Source organism: Furipterus horrens, unplaced genomic scaffold (genome assembly GCF_987537825.1).
Source record: "Furipterus horrens unplaced genomic scaffold, mFurHor1.1.pri manual_scaffold_10, whole genome shotgun sequence".
Lineage (NCBI taxonomy): Eukaryota > Metazoa > Chordata > Mammalia > Chiroptera > Furipteridae > Furipterus > Furipterus horrens.
In genome coordinates this window covers 53590763-53617517 of record NW_028327180.1, presented here as the reverse complement: position 1 = coordinate 53617517, position 26755 = coordinate 53590763, and the positions used below count along the sequence as shown (strand labels likewise).

Below are 26755 nucleotides of genomic sequence, written 5' to 3'. Positions count from 1 at the left end.
GATGCTGATTCAAGGTGGGGTGGTATATAAAAAAGAAACTGATTCTTGGGGTGAGGTAGCATTGGGATGCTGAAGTCAACAGATATAAAGGTACAGGCTAATATGAGAGCTGGTATAAGTCTTGGAAAGGAACTGAGAGAGGTTCCCAGAAGAGCTTAACTGAAAAGAGCAGAAAATGGGAAATGTGTTCTGGGATGCAGTCAAGACCTTTTGCTTAGTTCAGTCAGATGTCAAGAATGCAAAGACCAGTTCCACGGCGACAGGTCTCAGGATCCAGAATTGATGGCTGCTCTGATGAAGTGAAGATTATTAGCTTTCTCCTCACCTCTACGCTCACCCCCAGAGGCAGAGGAACTTGGTCACAGTTGCAACAGGCAGCTCATCTTCCTTCCTCTCATGTGGATTCTTAGAGGAGGTCCCCCATGGTGGCACACAGACATGTGAGACCAGCAGCTCTCACACCCTTCATCCACTGGGCTAGCTCTGCCAGCTCAGGAGAACCTTGCATCCCAGCACACCTAACATTCCAGAATGGTCTTCCCTGATCACATCATACCCTTTGTACCTGTGTCAGGCCTATTTTCATTCTCCACAAATCACAATACTGTTCTAGGATTCTGCTTGACCTCTTTTCTTTTATTCATAATTGCATTGTAGCAAAACTTCTATGAATCAACTCTTCGCTTCCCCTTCCAATGTCCTCTTCAGTACATTATTTCCAATGGAAACAGAAATGTCAAGAGCACCTCATCAAGAAAACAGAACCCTGGAAGCCAACTCAATAAAAGTAAACATTTCTTACAGCCCACACTCAGCCCAGGACAAGGAGCTATGAGACATGTTTTTTATTTGTTTAGGCTGTATTGCATGTACAGTGATGGCAATATTAATACATAATGTATTTCATAGCAATAGCATCTGAGTCCATGATATACAATAATGGCCCTGGGTTGCAATCAGCTGTCCCATGTGGTTGTAATAGAGAACTTCTCTAATGCAAGCAGGAGGAAGGGCTCCAAGGTCTGCAGTTTGGCTTGAAAGAGAGATATGTCAAGCCTTTAATAATCTTATTGAAAACAAAGAAAATTCCCAGGAGTATGGCTTAGGTAGTGAGGGTCTGTATAGATCCACACCAATTATGAGTCATGATCGATGTCAGGATGCCATTCTAGGGGGCAAAAACTAGTACATCCTTGAGGCCTGCAAGTCATGGAGCTCACTCCCAGTGCTTCTGGGAGGTGCTGAATCAGCGGGTGACTCACTGCTCCCTGAACTCCATCATTCTCCAGGGGAAGCCAGCTCATGGGAAGGAGGACCCTGTGGAGTGAGAATCAATCAGGTCATGGCTTTATATATTGTAAAACAGACCTAAGTTTTAATCTCCCTTCCTTTTCATCCAAACCTTAACTGCACCCTGAAAAGAAATAGAAAATCTGAATTCTCCTAGATCTGTTAAAGAAAATAATATAATTAAAAACTTCACAGAGAAACTCTCAGCTTCACTGTCTTTACTGTAAATCTAAATGTACTGTCTCTATAGTAAATGTCTTTACAGATAAATTATTTTTAAAAATTTAATAATGAGATACCCTCAATCTTAAATTATTTCGGAAGATAGAGAAAGAGGAAATATTTCCAATCCATTTAACACGGCCAGTATAATTTTGATATTAAAATTTGACAAGGACATTATAGGAAAATTATAGACCAATATTCCTCATGGGTATAGATTAAAATTTATCAACCATTATTAGCAATTTAAATCCAACAATAATATAAAAAAGCAAATACATAATGGTCAGATGAGGTTTATCTCAGGAACATCAACTGGTTTAACATTTATAAATCAATCAATGTAATTGCCACATTAACAGAATAAAGGAAAAGACACATGATCTTAATACAGGCATTCGGTGAAATTCAACAGCTGGTCACTTTTTTAAATTCTTACCAAAATGTGAATAGAAGGGAGCTCCCTCAATCTGATAAAGAATATCTATGAAAAACCTTCAGTTAACATCTTAACGGTGAAATATTGAATGCTTTCCCTCTAAGACCTTGAAAAAAAGAAATGATCCCCATTGTCATGACTTCTAGTCAACACTGTGCTGGAAGACCTAGCCAGGGGAGAAGTCTGCTGAAAGAAGGGGCCGATGGGGAAAAGGAAGAAGTAAAATTACCATATTTTTCACACTATAAGACGCACCTGACCATAAGACACACCTCGGTTTAGAGGAGGAAAACAAACAAACAAAAATATTCTGAACCAAATGGTGTACTAAAATATTTAATAAAATATAACAGAATAACATTTCAACCATGTAAGGTGAACAGCAGTCAACAGCAGTATTAAGAACCAGCATCACTGTCATTAACAAATGAGGAGAGACTTTAAGGTTCAAGTACTCTTCTAGTTTTCTGGGAACCCCAAGAACTCATCATCGCTAGTGTCAGAATTTATGAAGCTCATTTGCTCACAATCACTGATATCACTTTCTTCACTATCTTCATACTGAAAAGACACCCTGAGATTCAGCAGTAAAGTGCAACATTTAAGGGCCCCCAGGGGTCTCACATGGGCCCACTGCTTCCTCTTCTAATAGCTGTCGCCATCACTGACAGGTCAGGTAATACACATCACGGTCTGTGACACAATATTTGCTCCATGAGACGCACAGACATCTTCCCCCGCACTTTTGGTGGAAAAAAAGGTACGTCTTATGGAGCGAAAAATATGATACCTCAAATAAGAGCTGACATGATTGCATGTTAGAAAATCGCCAGGAACCTATAAGCTACTATGAACTAATATGTATATTTAGCAAAGCTGGGGCTACACATCAATGTCTAAAAAATCTCTTATTATTTTTATATATTAGCAACAAAAATTGATATATGATTATTTAAAGAAACAATACCACTTATAATAGCATTAAAAAAACCCACCCTTCGCTAATATTGGGATAAATTTAACAAAAGACAGGCAAGACCTTTATACTAAAAAGTGCAAAACACTGTTGAGAGATACTAAAGAAGATGGAATAAGTGGAGAGATATATCATAATCATTGACTGAAAGACTCAATTTGTTAAGATGTCAATTCTTAGCAAAGTGATTTATAGATACATACTATTTAAATTAGAATTCCAGCAGACTTCTGTTTTTGTAGAAGTTGATGAGCTGAATTCAAGATGCAGATCGAAATGCAAAGGACATAGAATTTCCAGGACAATCTTGAAGAAAAACACAGTTGGAGGACTTATGTATCAGATTTCAAGGACTACTACTGTCAGTTAAATTTTGTCAGAGCGTAAGAAACTTAAAAGAGAAATAAAGGTATTCTCAATAAATGGCCCTGGAACTGCATAACCATCTGAATTACCTTGATCCATACCTCACTCCACACATAAAAATTAGTTTAACCTGCATCCTACACCTAGAAGAAAAATTTTAAATGATAACATTTTTAGAAGAGAACTTAGAAGAATATATTCATGATCTTTGGTTAGCAATTTAGAACACAAGAAAACACTAACCATGTAAGAATGAAAATGACCAACTGGACTTCATCAAACTAAGAAAACTTCTGCTTATTAAACAAAAATGTCAGGAAAGTAAAATGGCAAGCCACAGACTGGGGGAAAATTTAAATACATATATCTGACACAGGACTTATATTGAAAATACATAAAAAATTCTTACAAATCAAAAGATAATTAATTTGGTATAAAAATGGGAAAAGGACTTGAAAAAATGCTCAATGAATGATACCTGAAGGCTTCATGGATATACACATACATGTTCATTATTAAACATCAGGTCAATGTGAATAAAATCCATAAGGACATGCTTCTAATACTTTCAAAATGGCTAAAATTAAAAAGGTTGACAATAAAAAGTTGGTGAAGATGATGAGGAATTGCAATACTTATATTTTCCTGGTTGGAGTACATAATGGGACAGCCAGTTTGGAAAACTCTTTGATAGCATGTAATAAAGTTATATAGATATATACATACAAGCCTATGATCTAGCAATTCCAAACCAAAATACTTATTCAAGGGGTTTGGTGTGTATGTCCATAAAATGACTTGCACAAAAATACTCAAAGCGAAAACTGGCAACACCAAAATGTCCATCAGTAGGGAAATAAACAAATCATAAAATGGAATACTATGCAGCAGTAACAAAGAGCAAACTATTGGTACATACAACAATATGGGCAAATCACAAAAACATTATGCTGAGTGAGAGACACCAAAAACAAAAAAGAATACATACGATAAGATTCCATTTCAATAATATGAGTCTGTTTATATGAATTTAACAACAGCCAAAAATAAATTGATGGTGACTGAAATCAGAACTTGGTTGTCTTAGGTGGGGGAAGGATTACACTGGAGAGGGGCAGGAGGGAACTTATTAGGATGATACACATGTTCTTCGTTTTCATCAGAATAATGAGGATACCTTTGTTAACATATATTAAGTTATACACATAAAAGAAGAATGACTCAACAGGAAGGATGGATGAATAAACCTTCAAAGAGTAGGTGGAAAAGGAGCTGAACCTGTAGGATGGCTGGTACTCATAGGGGAAGGGATGAAATGATTGTAGTGGGTGGATCCACGTAGACCAGCCCACGCAAAACCCTCGTTGCTCACGTTGACACGGTGGCTCTTCATGAGTCAGAATCACTAGCGTATACTTCAAAGAAGTATCTCTATTTTGCAACTTACGTAAGAATGCAAGACTGGTAAAGCATACTAAAAACTTCAGGCTGACCAAGTAATTTTGGTATTTGCCACAGTCATATTCAACATTTTATGAAGTTCCGAGCTTATTTTGATATTATTTTTCTCTTTGGTTGAACCATACTTAAAGTAATGAGATGGGCACCTCAAAAGCTTTTTGGAAGTAAATGAAATATAAAATTCAGATTAATAAAAACCAAAATAAAACATTCATCAAGAGTTTTAATTTTCTCATTTTAGAATGTGATAGTCAACACCACTGGTAAGGCCTCTTCCACTGCCAATAATGTAACAGTAAAGCTATAATTAGAAGGTTCTTTATACCCTGCCTCCAAGGCTCCTTACCATTTATATCCTGTTTTTTCTCCAAATAACCATCTCCTCTCTGAAACCTCAGTTTATCTGAGCCCTCCCTGTACACCGTTTTCTCTGACTAAGAATTTGTTTCTATCTAGAATGCTTTAGCTACCTTCTCTGTTCCTTGAATCCTACCCAGCCCTCCAGGTCCCTTTACTCAATAAAGTTTCCCTTTTCTGGGCTGTCTCAGTCCCCTGTACTCCTGTAGCGTTTAAGATTACTATAATTTGTTTGGCAAGCATCACTGTTGCCTTGTGTTATCAGTCATTATTTAATGTATGCGTGTTTTCTCCTGCAGCTAGAATGTAAGCAGAATTAAAGCAAAACTTACAATGCATACCTCTCCCCCTAAATTTCCCAGAGCATTTAGATGTGTTATTTCTAATAGATGTCCCACAAATACTGGATAGTTAACTGATTGGTTCACCAAGGTTAGGAAGGATCCCTCAAGCACTACCCATATCTCAGAATTATATCATTTTGAAAAAAGAAGAATCAAATATGCACAAATGCAATTCCCCTAAGGATGGCATATTTGCTGGAAGGCACTGTTTCCATGTGAAGTCAGCGAAGCAGAAGCACGAATCTCGGACCCAGATTTCCACTGGTGTGGAGGGATTGGAACATGTTATCAGCAAAGGCAGGCCAGCTGAATCACAACCAGAGAGGCATAAGAAGCTCCAGCTTCTACAATGCTTGGCTAAATGAAAGTTTCAAAAGGAAGACATGAATAAGTAAAATAGCTAGTTGAAGTCCAGCCTATTAAATAAAAATAAATCTATGAAAGCTTCAGAACACACCAGAAGCCACTTTGGATACCACTTAATCAGGAAACTAAAACTATCCTCCAAGCTCTCAGCTCACTTGTGAGTTTATGGAGCATTCATTAGAAGATAAGGGAGAAAAGAACTAGTACCTGGTTGCAAAGAAAATTTGAAGCTCTTTAAAAATTCTAAATGGGTAACAGTTAATCAGTACTACGTAGGCAGAGGCTACATAATCTTGGGCATTTTGATGATGTCAATCCTCTGATTATAACATTTTAATGACTTTTCATAGTCCTTGATATAAAATTCAAAATTTTTTACACTCCTCAAAGCTCTGCAGCACAGTAGAGCTTAATGTACCTCATAACAAAATTCCACAGGCTGGGTGACTAATAAGTAGCAGAAATTTATAACTCACAGTTCTGGAAGCTGTGAGGTCAAGACCAAGGAGTCAATATGGTTGAATGAGAGCCTCATAGCTGTCAAGATGGCACCTTCTTGCTGGGTCCTTACACAGTGGAGGGGGCTTGGGTGCTCTCTGGAGCCCTTTTTATAAAAGCACAAATTCTATTTGTAAGAGGGACACCCTCATGGTCTAAGCACCTCCCAAAGGCCCCACTTGCTGATACCATCACTGTCGGCGGTTAGGATTTCCACACATGAATTTTGAAAGGATGCAAACATTCTGATCATAGCAAGCCTCTTCTAACCATTTTCCTCTTTCCCTATACTATTTGGTTCCCCAAACACTACATATTACTTCATGTCTCAGGGCTGTAGCACATGCATTTCCCTTCTGCCTGGAACACTCTCCTCCGTTTTGCCTAGAACCTTCATATTACTTCCTTTGGGAAGATTTGGGAAGTTTTCCTGTTTTACACTCCTATAGCACACTATGCTCCTGCTTCACAGAGGAAATCAAAATCAGAATAAATTAAATGCACATATAACCTTTTTTGTCTAATATCTTTCACACTAGATCACGTTCGGAGGCAATTCCATCCCTCGCTTCATGTTTTCACCCAGAGTTACTTCTGTGGGGTTATCGTCATGCTTCTTTCTCTTTCCCTCCTCAGATAGCGACTTGTCAGCTTGGAGAATCAGGAAGGAAGAACTGAGTGTGTGCAGCCTAGTCCTTTGTGACTTTCTCTTTTCTGTTGCTGGTGTGCTGGCAGAAACAGCGTCCTGGAACTGCTTTGTGCTCTGGGTGAGAGGCACGTCCCTGACGGAAGGCAGGCCTGCGCTTGTCCAGAGGGGCCAGTGACCAGCAGACAGAAGATCCAACAGGAGGAATCAATAACGTTGCTGACATTTTGATTTTTCTCTATGGTGAAAAAGATGTTAAAAATCCCATTAGATTCTAAACTGGTCTTATTCGTCACATGTAACCCTGGCACCCATCTCAGTTCCTGTAAACAGTGAATGTTCCATAAATAGTTATTAAACATATGAATTATTGAACTTCTCTGAGCCAGTTTTCTCAAGTGTAAAATGATGATAAAACTTACCAGTCTGGCAAGGTTATATGGGCATTCAAGATTCTATATTGAAACAATAAGCAGAGTACCTGGTGTGTGGTTAAATTGGTTAAACAGATAAATATACTGTAGCTATTATTATGTGCTGCACCAACTGAGAATAATTTCTGTTTACAGCTACTCATTCCAAGCAGGTGTCAGGATAATAACCACATGCCATTTCTGTCTACCTGAATGGTTCTATGGCCTTTTGAGAAAATAATATGAAGTGTTCAAAACCTGATACTATATAGAACAGAAAGAGAATCTGCATTATAAGTGAAATATAAATAATTTATCTGATGATATGTGTGTTCAATTATACTATGATTCTGTTTTTCCTTACTAATCTTTTGATACTAAATTATTGGGAAAGCACTTTCAGAAGCATAGTTAGAGTAAAACATCTTCTGCACCCAACTTGAACCCACCTCCTGTGTTATTCTGCGTGAGCCGCATTATCCACAGCACTCTGCCCCGGCCTTTGCCACGCCAGTCATTCCTGGACGCAGGACTGATGTGCTAGCTGCCTTCCACTGTTCCTCCTTCTGCCTGTAACTTCCTGCGCCCAGTGCCCGAGTGCAGACAGGCAGCTAATGAGGTACAGATCATACAGCATGAAAGATTCACTAACACTGAGGGGTGGTGAGATAAGGAAAAATACTTTTTAAATCTGGGTATCTGTTGGAAGTCTCGATTTAATACTTGTGGACTACCTCCAGTTTCTTCCATGACATAGTGATAATTTTATCTGAATAAAGATCAAAGCGAGGTTTGCTTTCAGTTATGATGAAGGAGGTTGTGAAATATCTTCACCTTCAAGGTAAGTATGTTAGTGAAGTGAAGGGTTTTGTTTGCCTGGATGCATCAAAGCCCAATGAAACATGAACAGGTTTGCTGCCAAGAAAGTAAAAGTTTATTTAAGGAACTGGCACCGAGCCCAGACACACAGGTGAGCTATTGCTCTAAAATTTGGCTCCTCGATGGCCCCTAAGGGTCAATTATGCAGGTGAAAAATCATTAGTCATGTGGATTAAGGGAGTTGGGGTCATGGGCTCTGCTGATTGGCTGGGGCTAATGTAGGGACAGTTAATCCTTGTATTAGGTTCTGATTCAGCCTTGGCCTCATTGTGTCTCATTACATGAGGGTGTGGTGCACTCTGCTTTCATGGACCTAAGCCTGAAACACAACTGAGGTCAAGGTACTATTTTTAGTTTTGCAGAACTCGGTTTCCTTGACCAACAGATCTGAGGCTTTATTCTTAAGGCAATTTGACTCTGACCAGAACCTGATGTCCTAAGGGCTTGATGATTAAGGGGATGGACATGCAGTAAGTCATGGTGCTATTAGACTTGACAAAGCTAGTTTGAATTAAGAAAATATCATATTAGATAAATGTAGTTCCTTTGTTGTTACAGGTACAGAAAGAAAAAAAGCAGACAAAAGAAAAAACATTGTTTTCTATGGAAATAGTAAAGAGGGTGGGTGCCAGGGTGCCTCAGTGAGCTGATGTGCAGAGGAAACCCACTCCCTTTTCAGCACAGAGAGACGAGGGCACTTGCAGGCTTGGTATAGATGCCTGGTCCGGTGAAGGTGAAAATAAGTCAGCCATGGATGGAGAGTCTTCACGTGGAGGAGGAGAAGGTACCCAAGCCTTGGTAATAGTGAGGGCTCACTGGATGAGCTGGACTTTGGATGAGCCCCAAACACAAAATCAAATTGCTTGATACAAAAATATCCCCTTGCCCCTCTCTTTCCTTCATACTTTCAACCTAAATTTTGCAGAAAAAGCAACAGTGGTGAAAGAATGAGAAGCGGGGAGATCACATTTTCAGAATTTTGTTTGTATTGTTAAAGAACAAAGTTCAACCAAGTAAATTTGAAGATATAATCGGCTTTATTAAGTAGTTCATGAATCAGTAAGCATCCCATCCAGCAACTAGAAAGACATTCCAGGGGATGTAAAAAATGAAAGGTTTCTACAGGCAGAACGATGTGGTGGGGGGACTTATTAGCAAAAGAAAATAAAGCATTATTTCTAGGCCAGATCATCTTCTTTTGGGGGGCAGGGAATGGCAGGGGTTTTACCATGAAGAGTGCCTCACTAGTAGTAATCAGGAAATACCAAACTGACTGGTTTAAAACTCTACTCCAAGGAGAGGCCAAAACTGCAATTAGGCTAATTATCAAGTTTTGGTTTGGTGACTCGATTAAGCAAAAGTGACTCCATTTTGACCTGTTGCTTTTTCACACACTATTCTAGCACCTTGTTGGAATTGAATTCAAAGAGCAACCCAAACTATCTGAAATTGAAGGCCAGTCCACTCCCGGTTCAAGTACTGAAGTAGTAAGATCCAAAGTGGTCAGCTTCTGGGCAGTGGTTGTGGCGCTGGAGGTTGGGATAATCTGAGATTGACTCAGTCTAGTTAAGAGGACACTCCAGCTTCATCGCAAGATGTCGATTCAACACGGGAGGAGACAGATACCGTGTCACTCCCGAGTCGGACTGCACAACCATTCTCGGCGGTGCAGATAGACTCTTGAGAAGCTACACCATCGTCTCTCGAGACGGACGGCTGCCGACGACGACGACGAGTTAAGACTATGGTCCAGCTCCAGGTCAGTTTGGGCCTAGGAGGAATCTGAATTATTAGTGTGCCCTCTTTCTTCCCTAACCTTAGCAGCAGACAAACAAAAAGATTCTAATACTAATATTAATACTAATATTATAGTACTATAACAAAATACTATAGTCTCTCTTTTTTGAAAAAACATACAACAGGAGTAGAAAATAAGTTGAGATACACAGAGAAGCAAGAAAATGTAAACTTTCACAAAGAGAAGAGAAGTCACTAGAAGCAAATCCAATCATCAGAATTAACAATGACTTTAAACATTCAAATATTTATTTAAAATGTTAAAGAATTTACAGGAAAAACAGATATAATAGGTAAAGAGATAGGTGAATTTCAGGAGAGAAATTTTTTAAGAGAACCAAATGGATACTGTAGAATTGAAAAATACAGAATCTGAAATTAAAATAAGTTTTGGATGTGTTGAAGAGCACACTATGTGCTGCAGCAAAACAAATCAGTAAATCTGAAGAAAAGTCCATAGGAATTATTCCAACTGAAGTAGTAATAGAAAAAAAGGATTGAAAAAATGAACAGAATGTTAGTTACTTGTAATATAATACCATGTGGTCCAAACACATGCAATTTGAATCTTGGAGAAAAAGAAATAATGGAACCAGAAAAATCATTTGAAAGCATGAGGACCAACATGTTTTCCAAATTTAATGAAAAATATCAACCTACAGGTTCATGAAGCTTGGCAAACCCCAAACAAAGTAAATAGGAAGATATCTACACCTGGGCATATTTAAATTATGGTCCAGTCCAGCTCTACTTAGCTCTAGAAGAAGCCTGAATAAATAGCAACCCTCAGCCCATCTTTACCAGTAGAGATAGAAAAGAACTTTCACTCCCTCAGAAATAAACAAAACAAAAATATCATATTCAGTTATAATCTTCATTTTTAAACTGCTGATAATCAATGAGAATATCTTAAAATAGCCCTATAGGGGGAAGAACTGGGAGAATTGTTATTCTGGACCTAAGTCCAACAAAAATAAAATTGTTTTATGAAGTAGTAGTGATGGGTAGTTTACATAATAATCCAATTGAACAACCAATGTTCATTAGGGAAAGAGAAACTGTTGTGTGTCCATTGTTTTTAGACAGTAGCATTGAAAATGGAAGGTAAGCATGATTCTCTGGCACTAAACTCCGAACATGAAGCTAACAGGAAATCTCACGTGTGTAATGCTGAATGTGGACTCAGGAGAAATTTCAGAGAGCAAAGCTGTATTTTTATGGGAGAACTGAAGTCCATGATAGATGAAAGAGCATCTAGTTAAAGTCCAAGTCTTTTTTGTTGTTGTTGCCAAAGCATTATTTCCTAGAGTACTGACATGACTTGCAAAAAAATGCATTCCTGCAAGAATATATGTGCACTTCCAGAGTTTTTATTAGTCCTGGAATCAGAGGAGATACCAGAATACTAGAGATGAACAAAATTTGTTCTGCTTTTCAAAAGGTAAAGAAGGTGTGTTGTTAAAATGCTAGGCTGGTAGTCTTGACATGGACCCCACGTGATCCGGCCTGTGGAATTACGTATACAACGATTTGTTCTTGTCGGGAGGCTGAGTGCTTACATAGAACCACAATGCTAGGTTCGCATTTCTTCTTCTGAATAGAGGGAAAGAACTGGGCAGTGGGAGCCAAGCTGTGGTGGGGCATCTGGAACTCAGCCAAGTGTTTAATAGTCTTTCACAAGGTCTTTGTGGGAAAGTGAGAGAAGTGGAGGATAAACGTGAGAACTAAAAGGTAGGCCAATCACTGGTCACAGCGCTGTTTTCCAAAAGGGCTGATATCTGAACAGGTGTCAATGAGCATATACATATGTCTCAGCCACTCCCCTTTCTCGGCTCTCAGCGCCTCCTTAGCCATCTGTGAGCCAGATTCTTCCCGCACTGTTCAAATGAAACAAAACCTGTCAAGGCCTCCAATGGCAGTAGTTTCTAAACCTAATGGACATTTATTTCCTTTGCTTTTTCTGGGGCATTGGGCACTCTCAAACTCACAGTTCTTGAACTCTTCCAAATTTGACTTCGAAGGCACTATGCTCACTTGGTTTTCTTCCTGTGTTTTGCCCACTTCCATTTTGTGAGGGTCTGACACCTGGAAACCCTTCAGTGCTGGTGTTCTCACTGCTTTGTGTCTTTTTTGTTCACATGGATTCAACCTGACGTGCTCACTGACTGTGCTCAGGTTTGGGTTGCCAGCCCTGAACTGTCTGTGAAGAGCCAGACATGTGCATGTAGCTGCCTTTGGACAGCCCCACCCGGAAGTCCCACAAATGGTTCACATTCAGTGTGTTCCAGACTGAACTTGTTGTTCCCATCGAAACCAGCCATTGTCTTTCTTCTTGTGTTCTCTGTATCAGTCAATAGCACCTGTCCGCCTAGGTACCCAGGCCAGAGAACTAGGAGCCATCCTTTATTCCTCCTTGTCATCTTCTATGGATTGAATTGGGTCCCTCCACCCCCAGTTTATATGTTAAAGTCCCAAACTCCAATGTGACTGTATTTGGACATAGGGCTTTTAGGAGGTAATTAAGGTTAAATGAAGTCAGAAGAATGAGGTCCTAATCTGAGAGGATTAATCACCTCCTTGAAGAGGACTAAAGAGAGAAAGTCCACATGAGGACACAGCCAGAAGGCTGCTGTCTATGAGCCAGTAGGAGCTCTCATCAGCTCCTCGCCACACTGGCACCCTCATCTGGGACTTCCAGACTCTGGAACTGTGAGAAAATAAACTTCTGTTGTTTGAGGTACCCAACCTCTTGTGTTTTGTTATGGGAGATTCAGCAGACCAAGGCACCATCAAAAAAGTAATAAAGTAATAAAGTCCTAGCTCTTCTGCCTCCCTCAAACACATAGAATACTTTTGTTTCCAATTTCACTTTAGGGTCTAATCATTTCTTGCCTTAATGACCTCTGTAATTTCTTGATGTCTTTATTCTCCACCCCAACTCCATTCCTTTCTCCCTTTAGTGTCAGAACCACCCTTCTAAAAATACGAGCATGACTATGTCATTTCCCCGTTTAAAAAGTGTCACTTGATCTCAATTATTTTCAGAATAAACTCCAAATTTCTTAGCAAGATATATAGGAGACTTCCTGTTTATTTCTTCATCTTTATCTCCTATTATTGCCTCCTTTATAACTTAGGTTTCTGTCATACAAAACTTTCCATTTTCCCCATACTTTAATTTCATAGAAACATTTAGTATATTTTGCCATGCTTTAATCTCTGTGGTGCCCCTGCTTCTTTGCTGAAATGGCAGGTTCCGATGGCAGCTTCACTGTGTGAGTTAGATAGGCTTCTTACCCTTCTTATAAGGGAGACGAGTAAACAATTACAACGATACGATAGGGTCATGTTCATAGTAGATCTTTGTTCAAAGAGTCATGGAGCACAAAGGAAGGAAATAAGCTGAACAAAATATTATATCCAGCCCTCTGTCTGAGGCCCTAAGAGGCATTCTTTAAAGAGCAGCTGTTCCTTCTGCAGGATGGAAAGTCACCAGGATCTTCAAGAATGAGTAGAATTGTCTTCTGCTTGTTCTGTGTTCCTCGCTGCACTTAAAACAGAGCTGGCACTGGCGGCTGCCTCCTCCGCACTCAGTGCTCGATATTCATAACAGTCTGTCCACTCTCATACAACAAGGCCCTGAAACACCCACAAGTTCAGAACATGCTTCCTCTTGGCGAATAAACCATTGCATTTTATGAAAAAATACTCTATGTGTGTCACTATATAATAGGAGTCATTATGGTTCCAGTCACTGAAACAGCAGAAACGGGAAGGATATCCATATTCATACAACGCAATTTAAAATGACTGATCCCTACACCATGCCAATGTCCTAAAGGGGTTCCTAAGGCCTATGCTGTGATTTGTCAGTGACAATGTGGAGAGATCAAAGACGCCAGTGACCATATCTGTTTGGGATCTTTGGGGCAATAGGTCTAATCTTTATCTGTGTGGTTCTCTGTTTATATCCTCCTGCAGTTATGATTTTAATAAATATTCTTTATGATAAGGGCTGCACTGATGATGCTGAGGATAATCTCATGTAAGAAACATCACACAGCACTCCACATGGGTCTTGATAAATACTTCATGATAGTGAGAGACAGTAATTTTTATACAAACATCCTATTAATTTAATACAGAGCAGTGCTATATTTTGGTGTAGAACGTCTGTGCTAAATGTTTGGGCATGTTATAAGGAACTGCAATCAGATAGAGGATACATGCCCATGCAATTTCTACTACTGTCCTACAGAGAAAAAATACATAAGTAGCATGGTGTCACCCTTTTCTTTCAAAACCGAAAAACAATAGAGGACAGGAAGTTACAAAGAAAGAGGGAGAAGGGAAACCAACATTTATCATCTATGTGTCAAATAATTTTTAAAAATTTGTTAAGATTTTATTTATTTATTTTTGGAGAGAAGAGAAGGGAGAAAGAGAGGGAAAGAAACATCAGTTGGTTGCCTCTCGCATGCCCCCAGCTAAAGACCTGGCTCACAACCCAGGCAGGGTGCCCTGACAGGGACTCGAACTTGCGACCTCTTAGTTCGCAGGCCGATGCTCAATTCACTGAGCCACACCAGTTAGCCATGTCAGATAATTTTTACCCAAATTATTTTTTAAATCTTTGGAATAATTCTGGGTTGTGAGGAAATTCTAGGTTCAAAAATTGAGATTCAGAAGGGGAATTGGCCAAAGTCACAAAGCAGGAAAAAGGACAGACTTGGCTTGGCTGTGACCCCAGGTCTGTGTCTTCCCCAAGTCCCTGTACAGCCCTTCTGTCTACCTGCTGCAGCCTGGTACACGCTGTACACATCGTCGCCCTGTCAGGTTTGGCAGCTCCCCTCTCTTCCACCCTTCTGTACTTCTGTGCTCTGGCCGCTCTCTGAACTTCATCTGCAGGCACCACCTGTAAAGGAAGGAGCCGTGAGAGAGGTCCGAACCGGCTGGTGGCTCCCGCCCAGGCCCTGCCAGCAGCCGGCAGTGGGCTCTGGACCACCGAAATCACACGCTCTCTCTGGGTCTCTGTTTTGTCAGCAGCGAAGTGAGTACATTGGGCTTGGATTCCAGGACTCCCACCAGCTCAAACACTTGCTAATTATTTCGGCACCTTGTAAATTACCCTAATGAGGAGGGTTATTTACGTAATCAGGGAGGCGGTCCGCTCCTGCGGAGCTAACGGTTTGCCTGATGGCCTGTGTATCTTAACCATCAGCCACTAGCCCAGCCCCCAGCACTGCTTCTGAGGACGGCAGCGGACACAGCCAGGAGCACGGAGTGCCACCGGGGCTCCCGAGTCACTCCCGCAGGGCCCAGCGGCCGAGGCCCGCAGAAGACAAAGCAGCCTCCAGGCTGATGGCACAGAGATGCCCGCTCCTACTGCGTTTCTGATCCCTAAATAAACCAGGTCCTGTTTCTCCTACTCATAGAAAGTCAGTAGAGAAATTATTATTATTATTTCTTTTTTGGTTGGGGGAAAAATCCTACTTGTGGAATAAGTGGGGGAGAAAGTTTGAGGCTCATAGATTCACAGGATGCTGGAATGGAATGTGATTTTCTGCTGACTCCCTCATGTAACGATAAGAAGGCTGAGGGCGCAAGGAGAGTCCTGTAGCCCACACGAGCAACCAATCTGAGATACTGGAAGCCAGTCTGATGCCTCCTTTGCAAAACATCAGTAAACTGGACTAAGTCTGGAGGTTCCTTCCACTCTCCCCAGCTGCCCCACCCACGCCCAACCTAGCAAAGAAAAGTCCTTTGTAGTGGAGGTGGGAGAGGGAAGAGAAAAATCAGACAACCAAGACTTTGGACTTTTCTCTCCTTCTTTCTTTTTTGCTTAGGAACTAAAGTGTTAAGAGTTGCTGTCTACAAAAGAATATATAAACAGTTATGCTGCACTGCCTGCAGAGTCCAAGAGAGAAATCTTTGGTCTCTTCTCTAAATTCTCCTTTTATCAATTTGCAAACCATAATGGATGACGGCAGCTGAGGTATTCTTGGTCCTAAACACTATTACATGGCTCCCTTATTTAGAAACCATAGACTATTTATTAGTTGCATGGAGAAGGTCTGCCTTTAATGTAATGCTCTCAGAGTATGGGCTGAGTGTTGATGTATAATTCTGCTCTTCTCAGAAACACAATCTAGCTTTTCATCTGGAATTACCACCCTCCCCTCAATTTTGGTAAATGCATACTCACTTATAAGATTCTTTCAAAGAGGGTACAAGAATTATTAAAGACACCTGTCCCCATCATAAAGCAGTGATATAAATGCAGTCATTGCCCAAAGGAACACTGGAAGAATATTATGCTCTGTTTTTCTTGCTCACTAAGTGACTGAATAAAAAGACAGGGGTGGGGATTAACCCATTGGAGTCTGCTATGGAGCAGCTCAGTGCTTAGGAGCAATGGTAGATGACAACCCACCACCAGCAACAGCCCCATGTTATTGGGGAGGGGGTGCGCTGGTTCTGCTATGTGAAGGGCCTTTTCATTTCTGTTTGACTCCCGAAGAGCCGTGAATTAGAAGATATCTTCTCTAAGAGCTTGAAAGGTAACCCAGAAGTTGCTGACCTTCACCTGTGCTGTGGTCTTCTCTCCTGACTGAAGAAGTACTCATCCACCCTTCCCCTCCCGTCCTCTATTCACGGAACTGGGTGGAAGAACAGCAATGCCCACCTCTGAACCAGAGACCTTTGCTTCAGTCTGGGGCCCAGGCTTCCTTTTGGTCAAGTCTTTGGTAGACACCCAGCACCTGTTTCTGGGTTTAACATGCTGGGGCATTGTGTTGGGGTCCATGTTTTGGTCACACTTCCAGTAGCTGGATAATGACTCCAGGAGATGATGGAGAGAATCACCACCTGCTGCAGCTGACACATGCCAATGACACACACATGGGCACAATCTGCTGGCAAACCTGCCGCACCCCAGGCAAAGGGGGTGGGCTACGAACTGTCCACTGGCACCTGCTCTTTTGTGATTTGTCTCCCCCTGTTCATAAAGACTTGACCTCTTCTGGACAAATAAGAACAGAGTGAGGATAGAGAAGGTAGGGGGAGGAGGGCGGTCAGCCTGGTGGGCTACAGGAACTAGATGATCTTCTCTTTCTTTGTTCTCCACTGCAACCTGGGAGCCTCTGCCTCCTGAATTCTGTACTGCCTGCTGCGCTCAGCTTTGGTGCCCCTTCTCTTTCATCACCCACTCACCACTTACAGGTTCTGTCCCACCTTGAGTTTCTGGAACAAACCTGAACTAATGGAAAGCCCAGCGATTTCAGCAGCTCCTGTTGCACGTCCAGGGCTCACATCTGGTGGGCTGGAGTCTTGGACCCCACGAGAGGTGAATGATCTCTGCTGTCACTCCTGCCCTGGCATTTCCAATGGAGCAGTCTGCTGGACCAGTGCTCGCCTCCGAGGAGGGGTCCTGCGTTGCTGCTACTGTTCCCTTTCTCAGCCTGGTGGGTGATGCACTGAACGTATCTCACCTTAGCCCACTGGTTCTCAACAGGAGGCAGTGTTTGGAAATGCATATTGGTGGTGGGGGACATGGGAAAGGGGGCACTTTTGGTTGTCACAATGAAGGAAGGGCACTGCTCACATTTAGGGGGCGAGGGGTAGGGATGCTAACCAATTTGTCCCGCTGACAATGCCAATGGTATTGAGGTTGAGGAGTGCTGATCCTGCCCCAGAGGATGCATGGTGGCCCTATCAGAGGCACATTAACACCCTCCGCCCCAATCAGAACCTGCGTCTCAGTCTTCTCTCTCAGGGCAGAGCTTCTCTTCCTCCAGGTTGGCTTGGTAAATAGGAAATGCAGTCAACTTCTTTATTTGCTGCTGAAGGATCCGCCTTTCTAAGACTTGGGCCTGAGAAAGGCCCAAATTTTTCTAGCCTTGCCCATTAAACCATATTTTTCCAACTTGTTATACTAGCCTAAAGCCTATTTACTTTTCAATTGCTAATTTTGGTTTCATCTTCTGATGACATTCTGCTTGCTCACTTTTGTTCTAAGCTACTTCTTCAGATGAGACAGGTGTAACCTCACAGGTGTCTGATTGATACCAACTCTTGAACCTCATCTGTCTTATATTCTCACTTCCTTGGAAACTCTGGCTTCAGTGCTCTTACAATCTAGTCAGGGAGAAACACAACAAAAGAGGAAATATATAGCATATATAGTATATGCATTAGTTTGCTCAGGTTGCCAGCCCAAACTACCACCGACTTGGTGGTTTAAACAACAGAAATTTATTGTCTCATAGTTATGGAGGCTGGAAGCTTGGCATGAAGGTGTGGGAAGGTTAGCTCCTGCTGAAAGCTATGAAAGAAGAACCTGTCCCACGCTTCTCTGCCAGCCTCCGGTGCTTTGCTGTCAATCTTTGGTGTTTCTTGGCTTATAGAAGCATCACCCCACTCTCTGCCTTCATCTTCATGTGCATTTTCCTTGTGTGCATGTCTCTCTGCTCACATTTCCCTTTTTATAAGGATGACAGCCATATTGGATTAGAAGCCCACCCTGTCCCATTATGACATCATCTTAACTGATTACACCTTCAAATAAGCTCACATTTTGAGATGGTGGGGTTAGGACTTCAACATACGAATTTGGAGAGGTCATAATTCAACTCATAACAGTATGGTAGATGTGATAAGTACTAAGGAGAAAAATAAAGAAGGGGAAAGGCTGGAGGGAGCATAGAGGTTGTGGGGGGGCTGCTGTTTTCAAAGGATGGTCAGGGAGGAAATCCCAGATTGGATCTGAAGGCAATGCAAGAGCCAGTCACATACATATACAAGAGAAGAACATTCCAGGCAGAAGGAATAGCAAGTACAGAGGCCTCATGGGGGAACAAGTTTGAGGAGCAGCAAGGTGCCATGTGGACTGAGTGGAGACAGCAGTGAGATGGACATGAGAAGTGGGGCCAGAGGCAGCTGGGGCAGCCGGAGCACTGGCCACTTGTCTGATAGTTTGTGCTGAATGTAATAATAAGAGCTACCAATTACCGAACATCTACAAGTTAAAAGCACCATGAGGTGCTTATTTAATTTTTTTGGCACAGCATTTTTTCTTTTCCCGCCATTTTGTCTTATTTTATGGGAGAGGACAGTAAGGCTCAGAGAGATTTAGTGATTTTCCCTGTATCACCTGTTCAAGTGATGGAGGAAGGTTAGACCCCTTGGCTATTTGGCTTCAAAGTCCACATGCATAACTGCCATGTTAAACAACTGTTACAGGCACATACTTGGACACAGACACACAAACTCTTTTCTGAGACTCAGTCATCTCACTGCGTCATTTGATGCCAATGGACTCTGAAAGTCTTCCAGCTCACCCTGACAGATTCTTTCATTGGCCCATCTACAAACCTAAACTGACCACATAACTTCTCACCCCTTTTTCCTTTTGACGTCATGATGGGTTGAAAATTAAGCCAATTTGCTGTTGGTATACTTTGGGGATTTTCTACCCTTGTCAGAATTCAGGTTCCATCCAAAAGGAAAGAGACCCAATCTCTCCCTCACTGATAGAATGCGACCTAAACAGGAAAGTTTAGAGACGGGAGCAAGCTTTTGTCAAGAGTGGAGCCAATGAGATTTCCAGATGGCACGTTTGGTTGGAGGAAGAAAGCTAAAGTTTTGCTGCTTCATAGTTGGGTTCAAGTTCAGATCAAGACATAACCTATCAGGCAGGTTTTCCATTCCTTCTAAACAAACTTTAGTTCTAACAGACCCATAACTTAGCAATTAAAAATAGTGTGTGTTCCTTTCCTAAGGGAGAATTAACCCGATGTCCCAGGCAGGTTCCCTTTATCGTCTTGTTAATTACCTAAGAGGCAGAGAGCTCCTTTAATCCAGGCTACCTTAGATACTGCAGGGCTTGCTAAGTAAATAGATTCCATTTTGCATCAGATACATTCTTTCATTTAAAATCCAAAGCAAGACAGAAAGAAGCCTAAAAGCAGTAGGAACAGACTGTGCTGGCCTTGTTTGCCATAGCATAATTAGTTTTGCCCCAGCATTAAACAGTAGCTAGCAATAAAGAAAACCTCAGGAATACAATATTCTTCGGATTGCATCAGGGCGGAAGATGAAACCCCTAAACCATTGGAGAGGTCTCTGCTTTGTCCTTCAACCAGGAGGCTCTCTCTGCTAGCCGTGCTGTGCCACAGCGAAGTGTGTTTCTGCAGTGGTAGGGAGGCTTTATGAGTAGCTCAAGGCTTCATGTGTGAAGATACTTTTTATCAGGAAGAGGCAGAGGAAAGAGACAAAAACCAGTCCTGGAAAACAAAGTAGACTTGCTTCATGTGACTTAATGGAAGAAAATCTGGTACCTGTGTAAACCCAGGCTTCCTGTGCAGTGGCTAAACAAGAAAAAGGAAACCAGAATTTTTCTGTAAAATTCCCAGTGATGCAAAACTAACCTAGAATTGAAGTTTAATCTTTCTTTCTGAAGTGATGAGTCATTGAAATTTGGGTGTCATTGTTACAGAACCCCTGGGCTACTCCAATTGGAAACAAACCCACGGGCTCTTTAGTTGGGGGCCAGATTGCCCGCCGCCAAAATTATAACTCTCAATACCAGAGTTTAGTGAAAAGAAAAAAAATTGTTTATTTAACAGTTATATAGATTTAGTTATTTGCGGATTTCTGTTGTTAAGTCTTATGCTCTTTAAAACACCCATAAACTCATATCCTTGTCTCCCCCCTACCAAACCTGGCTAGTTTTAGAAAAGTTAGAGAAACCGTTTCCCTACTTTCCAAACACAGTTCAGCTTTACCAGCAGCTGCCAATCACTCGAATCTGATTGGGGAGGTCCTTTCTGTGCTGTGGTGCCCTCCAGCTCTCAATGCACAACCGCCTGGATTCTCAGCCTCCTTGCAAACTGCATAGTTGGTCCTTTTGTAATCCACATGGTCAGCCTTAGCCTCAGTCAAATCCGCACAGTCAGCCTGGCTAAAATGTCTGCCGCTTAATTTTAAATCCCTGACTGCGTCCTCTGATGCAGTGGGCATTGCAAACAGTTCTGACCATTCACAGAACCTCACGCAGGCTCTGTGTGCTTTCCATACCATCCCCTGGTTCAAGACACCTCCCATCTACCTGAGGCTTTGGATGCATTGAAGCCATTTTGCATAAGAAAGACACTAGCCACCAGCCTCAGGCATGTGGAGGCATTCTGGAAGCTGCTCCCTTCTCCCCATCCCCCAGCCGCAAACTCTTGGGATTTTTGGAACACCCCTGTTTCCTGTAACATCATGAGTCATTTTTGAGTGTAACTAGAACATTGGAACAATATTAAACACTCCAGCCTCATTTTGACCACAAAAGTCAATTCCCATCAATCAGTTCCCAGCTCAAAATAACCCATCAAGTTGGGTAAAGAAACTTGCAAATCAGTTTTTCTCCGCTTTGATCTAAATGTAAAAACGAGGCTTTCTGGTTTCACATGAGAGATAATATTTTGGAAAGCTGGAAAGTAAGTGCAGTATTCCAGGATGCTCCTAGGAATAGGAAGAATTTGGAACTGGAACGGAAGAGGGGTTGCTGTGGGCAGGGGAGGGAAGGCAATGATATTAAGTGAGCTATTTTAGGAGCTATTTCAGCAGCTACAGGCGACGGCAGTTCCCCAGAAAGTGCGCTGAAGGAAAAAGAGGAAGCGGGCAAGCGGAAAAGCTTTCAAGTTCCACACACCGGTCAACTATTACTCGTGTACACACACCAAGAAACGACTGCAGCTGACGCTTCCCAAATCAAGGGACATGGTTCCCTCGTGGAGCCCCAGGTTCCCTGATTCCAGAATCTATGAGCACAGCTGGCTCATAAAGAGGCAGCCATCTACCCCATGTGCCAGAAGTGCCCAAAGGCCTTCCTGTCCCCAGTGTTTCCCCCACTGCTGACCTCTGCACTCTCCCTAGAGTGTTGAAATTATCTGCATTTGAATTACACATAGTTAAAAACAAAAACTCAAGGCAGCTGGTGTCTGGCTGTAAGATCAATCATAAGGCTATTGATAATTTTCTAGCTCTTACAGTACTGGTTCTGACTTTTGAGGTTGTTAAAGACCCCTTTAAAAAACTTTATGCAATCTGTGGCTCTTCTTCCAGAACAATGCACAAATACACAAAGTTTGTATGTAAGTCAGGAGTTTCACAAATCTTTCGAAGTCCACCTGTGAAGCTTACCATCTTCCTGCCTCTCAACTTTCAATGTCTTTCCTTCCACTCACTCTCCACTCTGCTTAATCGCACCTCCTCCATGAAGTATTCTATGGTTTCTCCCATCTGAAAACCTATAGCTCTCACCACCTACACTGCTCTTTCATTTTGTCCAAGAAGGTGTATTTTCTTTTCATTCATGTGAGTCTTGCCATCCTGAATTATTATAAGCTCCTTGAGAGCAGGTATATCATTCTTCAATTTTGTATCTACAGAGCCCTGGGTAGGAAGGAGGAACTCTGCTAAGCCTCTTACCTAACACAAAAATTTCCACATTTCTTGTAAAGGCAACCTCTTCCCTTATCACTAGAAAGCAACTGACATGTGTTTTTTGCCTCCTCTGGACAGAATTCTTTACCAAAAGGAACGTGAAGTGCGCAGAGGATACTGAGTCAGTGGAAGCTGACCCTTTCCAACCGAACAATCAGTGCGAGCTGCAACCTGGAAAGTTTGCACTGCTAACTGCAGCACCATCTTGAAGGCTCAGTTCATGATTCAAAGAGCTGGTGTTATGCATGACAAAAGGTGCAGCCAACAAAACTCTTCTAGGTTGAGCCCCTGCAGACTCTTCTAATCAGGGCAATTTCACTGTAATCTCTCTTTCCCCCCTCTTCTAACAGGCCCCCAGTGGATTTAACTTAAATTTCTTTTTTTTAAAAAAAAAAGATTTTATTTATTTTCAGAGAGAGGGGAAAAAGGAGGAAGGGGAGAGAAACATTGATTGGATGCCTCTTGCACACCCTTAACTGGGGACCTAGCCTGCAACCCAGGAATGTGCCTTGACTGATAATCGAACTGGTGACCCTTTTGGTTTGCAGGCTGGTGCTCAATCCAGAGCCCCACCAGGAGGTAAGTGTCTTCTAAAGATAGAGCTGCTGCCTCACATTTGCAGGGTCATCTCCCCAAAACCTTCCCAAGAATGGATCCACAATAAGACGATGTCAGTACATGTTTACTGCTAATATTAAAAGACAATGCATGCTGGGGATAAAGAGCAAAACTAATACAAGTAACTTTCAGAAATCTACAAACTGTTCATTTAATTTTTCCAAGGATGGTTTTATAATTTAGTGGTATCAGACCAACATAGATTTTAATATGACTAGCAGTAGCCTGAGCATGTTAACTTCTCAAAACTCCAGTTTCTCCATTTGTAAAGTAGGAATAATTATACCAACTTCATAGGTTTGTGGTATGGATTAAAATAAAATCATGTATACACAGTCTATGTTAAAATGAAATTATGTACAGTATACCAGAACATGTAGCATGTAGTAAGTGCTCCATGAATGAGTAATACATTATACACCCTAAAGCTTTTGCTAAATGACATCTAGATGATTTTAGAAGCCATGGGCATCATGTTGAAGTCATTTAGGCTCAAGTAAATATGAAGCAGACTTGGACTGGAACCAAAGGACTCAAGCAAAATTCTGACAGGACCTGTTTCTAAGTCCCTCAATGGTGGACCACCTCTGTAAAGGATAGTCATTTCTACCATGAGCACTGATGTTGATAGGAAAGTGTCCAGCCTGCAACCTGGCACTTTGGAGGCACTCAATAAAAACTAATGCTCCACCTTTGGCACCGTCACCAGCCAGGTCCCAGGGACAGACAATAATCACCTGTAAGAAGGTTTTTATGAGAATGCCGTGACCTGGACTTTCTTTTCCATTTACCTATTTACTTACCATTTCCAGAGTCTTTATTCCTTCTGAAGGATTTTCTGTCTAGTATCATCTGCCCTTGACCCTTAGTCCTTTATAGTTTCTTAGAGTGCAGGTCTGCTGGCAACAAATCCTCCCAGTTTTTATTTGTCCAAACGTGTCTTTATTTCATTCCCTGTTTTTCTAAAAGTATATTTTATTAATTATGTTGTTACAGTAGTCCTAATTTTTTCCTTTTGCCCTCCTCTGCCCAGCACTCCCTTTTCCTCTAGCAATCCCTCCCCTCTTAGTTTATGTTAATGGGTCATGCATGTAAGTTCCTTGGTTTCACCCTTTCCTATATTATTCTTAACTTCCCCCTGTCTATTTTGTACCAACCAATTAAGCTTCTTAATCACTGAACTATTTCCCCATTTCTCCCCCTTCCCCCTCTCAGCTGATAACCCTCCAAGTGATCCCCATACCCATGACCCTGTTCCTATTCCGGTTTGCTTAGTTGGATTTTGTTCTTATTTTTTAGATTCAATTGTTGATAGTTGTGAGATTGTATGTTTTAGTGCTCATAGTTTTGATCTTTTTCTTAAATAAGTCCCTTTAACATTTCATATAATAATGGCTTGGTGACGATGAACTCTTTTAGCTTTACCTTGTCTGGGAAGCATTTTATCTGCCCTTCCATTCTAAATGATAGCTTTGCTGGATAAAGTAGTCTTGGTTGTAGGTCCTTGCTTTTCATCACATTGAATACTTCTTGCCAGTCCCTTCTTGCCTGCAAAGTTTTTTTTGAGAAATCAGCTGACAATCCCATAGGCACCCCTTTGTAAGCAACTCTGCTTTTCACTTGCTGCTTTTAAGATTCTCTCTCTATCTTGAACCCTTGGCATTTTAATGATGATGTATCTTGGTGTGGTCCTATTTGGGTCTAACTTGTTTGGGACTCTCTGTGCTTCCTGGGCTTGTATGTCTATTTCCTTTGTCATTTGGAAAGTTTTCCTTCATCATTTTTTCACATAAGCTTTCAATTTCTTGCTTTTCCTCTTCTCTTTCTGGCATCCCTATGATTCAGATATTCGCACGTTTAAAGTTATCCCAGAGGTTCCTAAGCCTCTCCTCATTTTTTTCAATTCTTGTTTCCTCATTCTATACTGGTTGACTGTTTTTTTCTTCCTTATGTTCCAAATTATTGATTTGAATTCCAGTTTCCTTCCTTTCACCATTGGTTTTGTGTGAATTTTCCTTCATTTCACTTAGCATAGCCTTCGCTTATTTCCTTATGTGTTTGCTGTACTCAAGCATACCTGTCAAGCCTGTGAGCATCTTTATCGCCACTGTTTTGAACTCTGCATCTGTTAGGTTGGCTATCTCCTCATTGCTTAGTTCTCTCACTGGAACCTTGATTTGTTCCCTCTTTTGGGCCATACTTCTCTGTCTCCTCATCTTGACAGGCTCCTGTTTTTGTTTGCCTCTGTGTTTTAGGTAAGCTGTTGCTCTTGTTATGTTGTAAGGGCGGAGCCTTAGGTATTCATCAGTACGGGGTGACCGATTTCACCATGCTGTGGCACTGTGTGTGGGAGAGGGGTCCGAGAGGGAACAATGCTACCTGCTTAGGACTCGACCCTCTTCCAGGCACTACTCCCACTTCCATATGGGCCTGGTGCCTCTCTAGCTATTGCCCTGGCTGTAATTCCCAGAGTGGGTGGGTCTGTGGACATTGTAGGACCATGGGGGCCCTTTAAACAAGGGGACTCTGCTGAGAGACCAGCAGTTTCTTCCTCCACCCCAACCCCCACTGTATTGCGCAGTCAGAAGCAATGAGGCTCTTATTTTCCACAGCTCTGGGACCGTGAGTGGCATGGCCTGGTCTAGGGGTGGGAGCACTCCCCAGGTGTCCCTCCCAACTTTTTAAAATGTGTGACCACTTTTCACTGGCCTGCCACTGCCACCACCACACCACGTCCTCTCTGCCCCAGCTCTGCCCTTCCTACCTGTCTAGATGAATACTTCTTCTTTATATCTTTGTTTGTTGGACTTCCATGGAGATCGATTTTCTGGAACTTTTGGTTGTCTCTAGTTTTGAGGTAGTTGTAGACCTTCTTAATTGTTGAGGGAGATGCAGCATGTTTGTCCCGCCCTTTGTTTTTAAAGGAATTTTTCACTGGATATAGAATTATAACTTGAGTTCTTTTTTTTTTTTAGTGTTGGAAAGATGGCTTTCTATTGTCTTCTGACCTCTGTTTCTGATAAGAAATCAGTGGTCATCCTTATCTTTGTATATATATATGATGTCTTTTTTTCCTACCTGTTTCAAGACTTTCCTTCTGACTTTATTTTTTAAAAATATTTATTTACTTACTTATTTTTAGAGAAAGGGGAAGGGAGGAAGAAAGAGAGGGAGAGAAACATCGATGTGGGAAAGAAACATCGATATGAGAGAGAAACATTGATCGTTCACCTCTTGAACGGGTTCGGATGAGGGACTGAGCCCACAACCCAGACATGTGCCCTGACTAGGAATCAAACCTGCAACCTTTCACTTTGTGGGAGGACACCCAACCAACTAAGCCAGGGCAAGACTTTTTCTTTACCTTTAATTTTCAGCAACTTTACTATGATATACCTGTGTGTGGCTTTAAAAAATATTTGGGATTTACCAGGCTTTTTGGATCTATCATGTTTTTCATCAATTTTGAGAAGTTTTGTCATTATTTCTTTAAAATATTATTTCTGCTCACTCACTCTCTTTTCTATCTGAAGTTCCAATTATATGTATGTTAGACTATTTGATATTTTCCCACAGGTCCTTGCATTTCTG

The 26755-nt window shown here is 41.6% G+C and overlaps 1 long non-coding RNA gene across 1 annotated transcript in view; it reads right to left on the bottom strand.

Annotated features, from left to right (window-relative positions):
- Positions 1 to 863: 863 nt before the first annotated feature.
- The window catches only part of LOC150000242 (uncharacterized), a 30859-nt gene continuing 4967 nt past the window's right edge, over positions 864 to 26755 (bottom strand). The window contains exons 2-3 of the long non-coding RNA XR_016513559.1: positions 14847 to 14969; positions 864 to 1317 (exon numbers count right to left, since the gene is read on the bottom strand). This is a non-coding gene — a long non-coding RNA (uncharacterized LOC150000242). The remainder of the gene's footprint in view (positions 1318 to 14846; positions 14970 to 26755) is intronic.